Genomic DNA, 10,448 nt, shown 5'->3' with positions numbered 1-10,448 from the left:
GTGGAATAACTCATCCATAATAGCTGCCCAAGACATACAGCCTCAAGGAAACTACATGGACATGCATGTATACACACTCATTCTGCCAATTTAGCTTTACAAAGCAACTTTCAGTAGTACAGAATCCACGCAAAAAAGTTTTAACCAGTTTGCCTTTTTGGCTATTTATCAACGTTTTTCCTTCTTTCTGAAGAGCTGAAAAGTGCTGGAGTTCAGAATGTAGCTTTTGGAACCTAGTGGTCACTTTGTACTTTTGATGTTGTTTTGCTGACCTTCAGAATTCTTTTTCACATCCCCTGTGGCAGTGTGTGAGGCAGGAACAGCCATAGAAACAAAAGAAGCCTTTTTCAAACAAAGAGAGCCAAGAAACCAGAGCATTGATCTAACAACTTAGTCTTTAGTTCAACCATGTTGAGACATCCTTAACTCAAAAGACTAGGAACTCTCAGGAGTTAGACCTTCAACCTGCATACATTACTTTTTCTGTAAAAATAATTAATAGATTCATAGATTTTAAGGCCAAATGGCCCATTATGATCTTCTCGTCTCTCCCTCTCACTTGACACAGGCCATAGAATTTCACTCAGCATCTCCTGCACAAGCCCAAACTTGTGAACTAGGGCATACATGTTAGAAACTTATCCAGCCTTAATTTAAAGGAGAACTGACTTGATAACCTGTTCCAAAGATTAATTGCCCTCACTGCTAAGCATTTGCATTTTATTTCCAGTTCTAATATTTCTTAACATCCACTTCCAGCCGCTGGATCTTGTTATGCCTCTGGCTGCTAGGTTAAACAGCAGTATGCAGTGTCTAGCATCAGATATTTTCTCCCTTTGTAGATAGATATACATTGTGATCCAGATACCTGCTAACCTTCTCTTTGACAAGCTAAATAAACTGTATTTCGTGTAGCTCACGAAAGCTTATGCTCAAATAAATTGGTCTCTAAGGTGCCACAAGTACTCCTTTTCTTTTTGCGAATACAGACTAACATGGCTGCTACTCTGAAACCTGTCATTTTATGGTGTGTTTTCTAAATCACAGATCATTCTTGTACTGTTCTCTGAATATTTCTTTGCCCTCAAGAGTTTTATATGGAAGGCATTCGCTGCTATCCATTAAAATGCCAACTACCCAGTAGTATTTCAGACAACACAATATTTCCCTACAGTCAGGATAAGAAATAACATCTGGATTCCACAGGGTGCTGAGAACTTGCAACTTTCACTAACATTAATGGGAGTTGTGGGGATTCAGTACTTCTCAGGCTTTTGGAGATGACTACTGCACATCATGCTGTTGCTTTTAGCACTTTACAAACACACACAAATTAAATCTCACTGTTCCCCTGCAGAGTGAGGCACAGAAAGGTGGAATGACTTTCCCAAAGTCAAGCAGTGAGTCAGGGACAAAGCCAGGAATTGAACCAAGATTCTCTCAGGTCCAGTATCCTACTCTAATTACCAGACAACGCTCTAGTGGTTCCAGTATGGCATGAGTCTGTTACTGAGGGCAGTGCATCATTTGGAAGAGTTTTAAAGATTAAAGTCCGGATTGTCATTTTTGCCTCTACAGCCACCCAAGGGAGTGTTTTCAAAGGTGTAGTGCCTGGGCAGCCATTGCTGGAAGAGCTCTGCATTCAGAGGGATTATAAGGGATAGCTCAGTGGTTTGAGCATTAGCCTGCTAAACCCAGGGTTGTGAGCTCAATCCTTGAGGGGGCCATTTAGGGATCTTGGGCAAAAATTCGGGATTGGTCCTGCTTTGAGCAGGGGGTTGGACTAGATGACCTCCTGAGGTCCCTTCCAACCCTGATATTCTATGATTCTCAAGAAAGCAGGAAGCTGGCCCTGGTGGTGGGGGAACCTGCTCATAAGTGGCAAACACAACACCTATTAACAGGATGGATTGTGTGGCTCCCCACTGTGACAGAAACAGCAATTTCCTGCAATATCTTTGGGAAATCTTACTGTATTAAGTCTCAGAGTAGCAGCCGTGTTAGTCTGTATGCACAAAAAGAAAAGGAGTACTTGTGGCACCTTAGAGACTAACCAATTTATTTGAGCATAAGCTTTTCGTGCATCCGATGAAGTGAGCTGTAGCTCAGGAAAGCTTATGCTCAAATAAATTGGTTAGTCTCTAAGGTGCCACAAGTATTCCTTTTCTTTTTGTATTAACTCTACGTATCAGAAATTTGCCCTTTAGAATTCACTTTCCAGAAGCTTTTTTTTCCTTGAAGAACACAGCTTTGTGTTCACCAAAAGCCAGTACATAAGGGGTATGGACATGCAAAGCAAATCTCTTAAAGAAATGCAAATGAATGTTCAGAGTAAAGTTTTTTGCATTATTTGCTCTGCTGTAGTTACCTTGTATATTCTGTCTAACTCCTACGATCAGCTGTCCATCTCTTCAGGCCGTGCGTATTGGGGCAGAATCTCAGCTGGAGTAAATTGGCAGAGCTCCTTTGGCTTCAATCCTTGAAGCCAATGGAGCCACACCAATTGATGCCAGCTGAGGATCTGCCCCAGTATTGAACATAGTACATCCATACTAGCCTAAAACTTCCATTCTTGTACATATAGGAACCAACCAACATTTTGACACAGAATAGACATGTTAAACAAAGTAGAGCAGTTAAAAGAACTCATAAAAGAGAAAGAAAAAATCTGGTTAAAAAGAGAATTAAAGAATACAAATTGAAAGTAGGGAAGCTAGTCTCCATACATCACACAAATACTGTCTTTATTTCACTCCTGTCCTTATGTCTTTTCTCATTTTTTTCATTATGTCTGTTCTGTTATTAATGAACTCGAGAAGGGTGACACAGCTGCTATAAACCAATGTTCCTACAACAAAGTGTTAGTGTATACCACTGTTTTACACTATATAGCATCCTGAAGGATCCCAAAGTGCTCTATCAATTGATACACAAATTATATACAGGAATAACTTCAACTACTGAAAAGCAGCTATCTCTTGGGAGGAAACATGGCAACAGTTAAACAGCACCCCATAATACCACACAGTAGCTTAGGATATGACATGAAGGACATCTTATCCAATGGAAATGGCAAGGGAAATTTAATTACTCAAGGTAAATTTTGACAAGACATCAAGGCTAAAACTCCTTATACTTGCACAAAGACCCATGAAATGATTAACACACACAATTTTATATCTCATCAGAATCGGAGTCCTGGCATTAGTTCAGTACTGACTCAGAATGAACATCACCTTCTGAATCACCAATGCCATTTCCTGCAGCATATGGGTGTTCCTTAGAGGTGTACTAATCAAGTCCTGAAACCTCCTCAGCTTGGGAAATCAGACAGGATTGTAACATAAGGCAATATGTTCCTTTCCGCTGTGTGCTGTTCTAAAAGAGAGTTGCAGGAAGCTTTGTCACTCTTAATCGCCTATCATTTTTGCCTGTGGCTTAGCAAATTCAGATGTTCAATTCAAATCTTTATACATTTTAAATGAGCAATGGTAAGGTGCAGCTCTTCCTGTTTTTGCAGGCCTCTCATGACTTGTATTGTGATAAATAAAACCAGTGTGAATGCACCCAGGTATCTGCAAGCTGGGAGATCCTGAGACAGCTGACACATCAATACACCTTATGGGAGTGGAGAGACCATCCAAGCAAGCATTCTGGAAAGTAAAAGAGATAATTGGGAAAGCTCCCATACTGAATACTTCAGCAGAAGCCCTGATGTTGCAATGTGACACACCTGAGCCAGGTCTAGGGGCTACCATGCTGCAAGGATGATCCTCTTGCATTCACAACAGAAGATAGTTTTGAAGCTCCATGAGGCTGTCTGAACTCACCTAGTCTAAGTAGCAGTGCAGATGAAAACTAAGTATTGTAAAAAACTGCATTCATTGTTGACGGTCTCTGACCATTTGTAAGTACTGTATTCAAATTGCTATTTTGGTTAAGGAGGTTGTGTGTCATTCCAGAACACATTTTTATGGAACACTTCAAAAAAATATTTAACAAACTGAGTAGTAGATCATGTGATGCGTGGGTAGAAAATTGTGACCTTAGAAAAGAGCAGTTCAAATGAAGTCTCACAGTTAACCATTTCCTCTTTTATATTCCATGGATGAACCAAAATAATGACTAACCATGAATTCTACTACTACCCATGGAAAATTAAAGTAAAGCTAATGGTGAAGGCCTCTCATCTGTACCATGCTTATTCCTTGTTTCCACCATATTTAATATAAAATTGTTATATCCACACATAAGACCTGAATGAGTCACAAGTATTTCAGGATCAGAAAATCCTGAAGTGGAGAGGATAGCTTAGAGTTTTGGCAATGAGATTCAAATGGTGTCACTTCTAGATCACTGTTTCAACACTGGATCAGGTCTATCAGGGCTAGAAGCTGTGGCTCATTACAATCTGGTGGCTGTTTGGTGCCTGTGTGAAATGGGTTGGTAGTGTACTATTTGGTTCCCACTGGATAGATAACTATGTTGCAAAATCCACTTCACAACTGGCAGTCAGCAAAGAGGCCGAGTACCGAGGGTCTGATCAACCCATTGAAGTCAACGGGAGTTTTGCCACTGTCTTCAACCACAACAGGATCAGGCCCTGAATGACTATGGGAACTGAACTATCAAGCAAGTGATCCCTTTAGATCAGGGTTGAGGAACACTGGTGGAGTGCGGAATCTGCTCTTGCCCATGTTATTCATGCTCTGTGAAGAGAGGATTTCTGTCTCCAGATCCGCCAATATAACTCCTATCAATAGCACTATTTACTTGCAAAGAAAAACTAATCAATATGACCAGTTTACTGAAGCTGGCAGATCAAAAAAAGCATCATTGATATCTGCCCATTTGTCAGCATTCATGTTGTGCTAAGAATCTGTTAGATAAATAAAACATGAGGATGAATTTTAGGTCTGACATTCCTAGAGGTAGTCATCCTTACATGGAAGCCCTTTCTGCCTTGCAGAGTAAACACACACAGCATTGCATAGACCCATCCTCTTCTGCTGTCATTGAATTACTGGAATCAGAGCAGACCAACTGATTGGTTCCCACCTGTACAGACAGAAGGGTTGTTTCTGCCCACTGATGATGTCCTGTAGCCATTTTGGCTTTGTGAGTAAGGATAGCAGAATACAGCCCTTAATGTCTCCCCATCTCTAAAATGAGGATCACAGTGCTTATCTATCTTAGCAAAGTGTTTGAGGCAAAATCCATTAATGTTGGTGAGGTCTGTTGATAGGTCAGTGATGGGGACCAAGTAAAATAGCTAAATGGTCTTTAAGCTTGAGCCAGATAAAATGAATGCCTACTTTCTTCAAAAGCTAGTCACATTAAAACAAGTGAAGTATCACGGCCTGGGGTTGAAATGAGATTAACTAAAGATTACATAATAGAGCACTTCTAAGGCTTATCGCACAACAGGTTTGCCAACTGAGCAATGCAAAGCACAAGCATGTTTATTTTCAAAGCTGTACTTCACATTTCAATAGCCACAATCTAACAAAACATCTTCCTAGAATTTACAGTGTGCTTATGTGGTAGTTATGCAGAAAAGTACTGTTGGTGGCGGGCTGACTGTTTAAAAAAGACTATTGATTATTATGGATAAAACACGGCAGTCAGTGAAGTGAGGAATCAAGTTATGCTAAATTCTAAATGCTTCTATGATAAGATACAATCAAAATGCAAGCAGTGCTTCAGGCCTGAGCTGATCAATGTAGGGATCAGGAAGGAATTTACTCCTCCATTTCTAATATTGCACAATTGGCTAGATTTCACTTTCCTCTGAAGTCAGTGGTTTTGGAAACTGCTAGAAGCAAAATACTAGGCTATATGCACTGAAGAGCTATGCCAGTTTGACAAACCTCACACCCCAGTATTCTTAAGAGATATTGGGTGAAATCCTAATGCCACCAAAGTCAATGGCAAAACTCCAGTGGAGCCAAGAGTCCACCCCAGATCTTCAGACAAATATATTGAGTGAAAATCCTGGTCCCATGGAAATCAATCGGGTTTTTGCCATTGATTTCGGTGGGGTCCTGTTTTCACTCCTGGTTTATTAGTTATTATTCAGACAAATAAGGATGTCCAGGGTTGTGGTTTCAAACACTCACAATAACAAAACTTAGCTCTTATACCGTATTGGCATCTAGAGCTTTTCACCTGTAGATTTCAGACCACTTCACAAAGAAGGGTAACTCATTGTCCCCATTTTATACATGGGAAAACTGAGACAAAGAGAAGTTAAGCTACAGTCAAACACCAGGAAAATGGCAGAGCTTTTAATAGAGCCCAGCTCTTCTAATCCCACTCCAGGCTATAGCCACTAGCTGATGCTGTCTCTCGATTCATCGTTTTAGCCATATAAATATTCATCAAGATAATACTTGGTACTACAAATGTTGTGTACTGAATTACCAAGAAAACCAATTATGACCCTTAAATCACAATGTATGGTTCATAATGAAGGCCCTACTTAACTTGTGATATTGCAGAAATCATGGATTTTGGAATATGAGGCTTTGGCTGCAATTTAGACAGTGGGAGCCCCACCATGCACAGGACTGACAGCAGGAGCCCCAGCCACCCTGGGGCTCAGAGCAGGAGCCTCTGCTGTCAGCCCCAGATGGCCGCTGTCAGCCCCTGGCTGCCAACAGCGGAAGCCCCTACTCTCAGCCCTGTGGCCAACAGCAGGAGCCAGCTCTCTCAGCCCCGAGCAGCTGACAGCGGAAAATCATGGAAAAGTTATAATGGACTTTATTACCGCAAATAATAAGGCCCATTATTACTTTTCCACAATTTTCTATGGCTTGGGGGTGGGTGATGAGCCCCACTGTTGCATGGCCAGAGCCAGGGCCGGGTGTCTGCTGCCATGCAGCCAGGGCGGGGCTCAGTTGTCTGCAGCCAGAAACTGGAGCTGGGGACAGGAACTACGTGGCTGGAGCCAGGGATCGGAGTCTGATACCAAAAAGCTCGAGCTCTGGGTCAGCGCCCAGGGCTACTCCTGTTGCCACACGGCCAGAGTAGGGTGATCAGGTGTCCATTTTTTGATCGGAACACCCGGTCGAAAAGGGACCCTGGTGGCTCCGGTCAGTACCGCCGACCAGGCCATTAAAAGTCCGGTTGGCGGTGCTGCAGGGCTAAGGCAGGCTAGTCCCTACCTGTCCTGTCATCGCTCTGAGCCCCAGAAGCGGACAGCAGGTCTGGCTCCTAGGTGGGTGGAAGGGGCCAATGGGGTTCCGCATGTTGCCCCCACCCCGAGAACTGGCTCAGAGCTGTGGGGGCGGTGCCTGAGGATGACAGCAGCCCATGGAGCCTCCTGGACCCCCTCCTACTTGTGCTGGACTGGCTAGCTGCCTGAGGGGTGAGCGCAGCATGGTGTCAGGACAGGTTGGCAGCCTGCCTTAGCCCCGCCCCACTTTGCCACTGACTGCATTTGAGAAACGTTGCCCTAAATACTGAAATTACTAGATATTAATTATTAAATTAATTTAGTAAATTAAAAAACAGTTAAATATTTCTGGATTTGCCATCCATCCAAGATTCTGCACTATAATTCACTGATCATTACAATAATCTCTATTTTGATTTCCAGGCCATTGTATTTGTCTACAAGTTAGCCTTCCAGATCTCTGTGCTCTGTCATTCAAATTCAGATTTACTTTTTTTAACAGCAAATGAAAAGGGAAAAGGCATTAGACCAATGAACTACTGCAGAAAAGATTGTAAACATAGTGAGAAATCGTAAGGCAACCTGTTCACATTTCAGTCTTCAGAGAAACCCTGTCTAATGGCTTTTTCCTTTAACCCTGTCATTCAGCTTAGCTATAGCAGCTTGCCCAGCCTAAGGGTCCAAATTTCCTCTCAATTACACTGTTTTCAGTTTCAGTAAAACCTGCCTTTGGGAACACCTCTGAAGAGAGACCACCTGTCACAAGCAACTTCTTGCAGATGGCATGGAACACCTCCGATCTCCGGTGGGCAAACTTTTGAAGAGAGACCACCTCTTACAAGTGACCACTTTTGCTAACTCCCATGAGTTGTCGCTCTTGATAGGTTTTAGTGTATTTCAATAGTGTTGCACCAGAGGAACTGGGAGGAGCGTTTGGTCCTTAACATTAATCCAATTATAGGGCAAAATATATGTAATATAGCAGAAAGCCATGCATGTAAAATACACTAATTTGAGTCACATTCACTAGGTGCTGAGATAGGACTTGCGGGCCACATAAATATTTGCATAAGCACCTAAATAGAAGGCTCCTTTTGATAATACCACATCACACTGGTTCATAACTTTGTTGAAATCTTCTGTACATTTCCATTTTGTATCATCTTTGCACATACTGCTTTACTTATCTCCAGATTTAATTAGAGGGTTCAGTGCCAAGGTTGCCATTTTAAGGAAGTATTTTCCATTTTAAGTTTCAGTGATAACCATGATTGCAATGTACACTACATTCTAGTTTTATAAATATTTGTTTTGCAAAAAATAACATAATCAAATTCCATCTTCTTCCATCTGTAGTCTCTGGGTCCTTAAAACTGGGTCTTTCGTCCAACCCCACTTTTACAGTTGCAGCCTAACCTTTATTTTGTAAGCAATTTTTTTAAAGGAAAATTACAGGAACCCCCTGCAAACAGCTCCTTCTGAATAAATAAATAATTCCTACATGGTCTGATTGCATAGCTATCAAACAGCCAGAGTTGGGCATGTGAGATCTGCATTTTGAATGCAGACCCCTTTTCTCTCCACCCACATGAAACCTTCAAAACCAGCAAACTAAAGGGAGAATTAATTTTGCTCAAGTCAGCAATTTCATAAAGGAACATGTTCAGCATTCTTTTCTGTATGCTAGAGGGTGGGATCTACATGGTATTTTAAATTAAGTGTAAATGAAAATATAAACTGACTTTTTCAAAAGGACAAATGGAAAATCTGGGGGCTTTGAAAATAGCAAATAATTCTCAGGACGCCAATTTCCTCTCTGCACAACCCTATTGGATCAGTACTATCTTGAGAGGAGCATTTCCCCTACAGGGAGATGCAATCAGTACCCAAGTTCCACCCATTCTCTCTTACTATGGCATGGAAAGGAGATGTCAATGATCTGGGCTAGATCCAAACTCCCATTAAAGTCAACAGAAGTTGGTCCAATAAAAGTATTACATCACCCACCTTGTCTGCCTAATATCCTGGGACCGACACAGGTACAACTACACTGCACACATTAAAGTCAATGGAAAGACTTCCAGTGTCTTCAGTGGAATTTGACTTGGGCTCCTATTAATCTAGCCCTCCAGAATCGGCACCGGAAGGTCATCTCCCACCTCAAAGTACTTCTGGGGATGGCCAGCAAGTCCACACCTCACCAGAGGATGCCAGGCCCTTCTTCTATTATTCTAGGTGTGGAGGTTTGGAGGTCCATGAAACCCAGAAATACACTGCCTCTGGCCGTTAACACTCAAGGACAGACTCACAAAGTATTGTCCGTGCAAATGTGGTACTTGTCAGCCCCTGCTCAGACAAGCTGAGGTCTGGTTCAATTCTGTATAGCCACTGGGTTGGGGAGGGGTGCAGGAAGGGTGTGATGTGATTGGCTGTGTAGATCCAGTAGCTACAACCCTTTGCGAGTAGGCTGCAGAAGAATTATTTGTTTTTGTCCAGTTTCTAGCTTGGTGTGGAGCTGAGGTTGAGAAATGTAAACCTGGTTATCATGGGATTAATTAAAGAGGAAGCTGGCCTAGTAAGTGTGTGCCTTTAACAAACAGAAAATTATGCACACACATGGAATGCTACCTCCTGTTATCAGTCAGAGGCAAAAACATTCAAATAGTTTCATCAAGTTCTCACCTGCTGTCATTTTTCACTTTAAGAATAAAGGGTTTTGCATTAATTTCCTTAAAAATGCAGTTTGCAAAGAACTGTGTTTGCAGTTCATTCTCCAGACTGACATTTCACTCTGGGTTTTGTTAAGGAAGCCACAGTCATTCTTCCAGGTAGGCGCTGGCTTGTATATCTCTATCTGAAGCACACACCAAGGAAAGGAACATGTGACCATATAGCTGAGAGGGGACAGATCACTCAAAATAACATTGTACACTAACCTGTCTGAGAAAAAATGCAGATTTCTGTCATTAAGAGACTGGGATATATTGTAACTATTAAGCCCCAGCCTGTGGTAGGAGACACAAGGATAGGCTCTGTACAATTCCTTCATGCTTTCTGATCAGAGAAGCATCCGATGAAGTGAGCTGTAGCTCACGAAAGCTCATGCTCAAATAAACTGGTTAGTCTCTAAGGTGCCACAAGTACTCCTTTTCTTTTTAGAACCTTACACAATTCTACATGCTACATGCTACTTGCGAAAATGTGCATAAATTCCTTTTTCACAGAAGACTAATTTTAGTGGGAAAGCAGTGCATCTACCAAGGATCTGTCT

The sequence above is a fragment of the Chelonia mydas genome, chromosome 2, assembly GCF_015237465.2.
Source record: "Chelonia mydas isolate rCheMyd1 chromosome 2, rCheMyd1.pri.v2, whole genome shotgun sequence".
Taxonomy (NCBI): Eukaryota; Metazoa; Chordata; order Testudines; family Cheloniidae; genus Chelonia; species Chelonia mydas.
The sequence above is the reverse complement of the archived record's forward strand: the minus strand, read 5'-3'. Positions refer to the sequence as shown.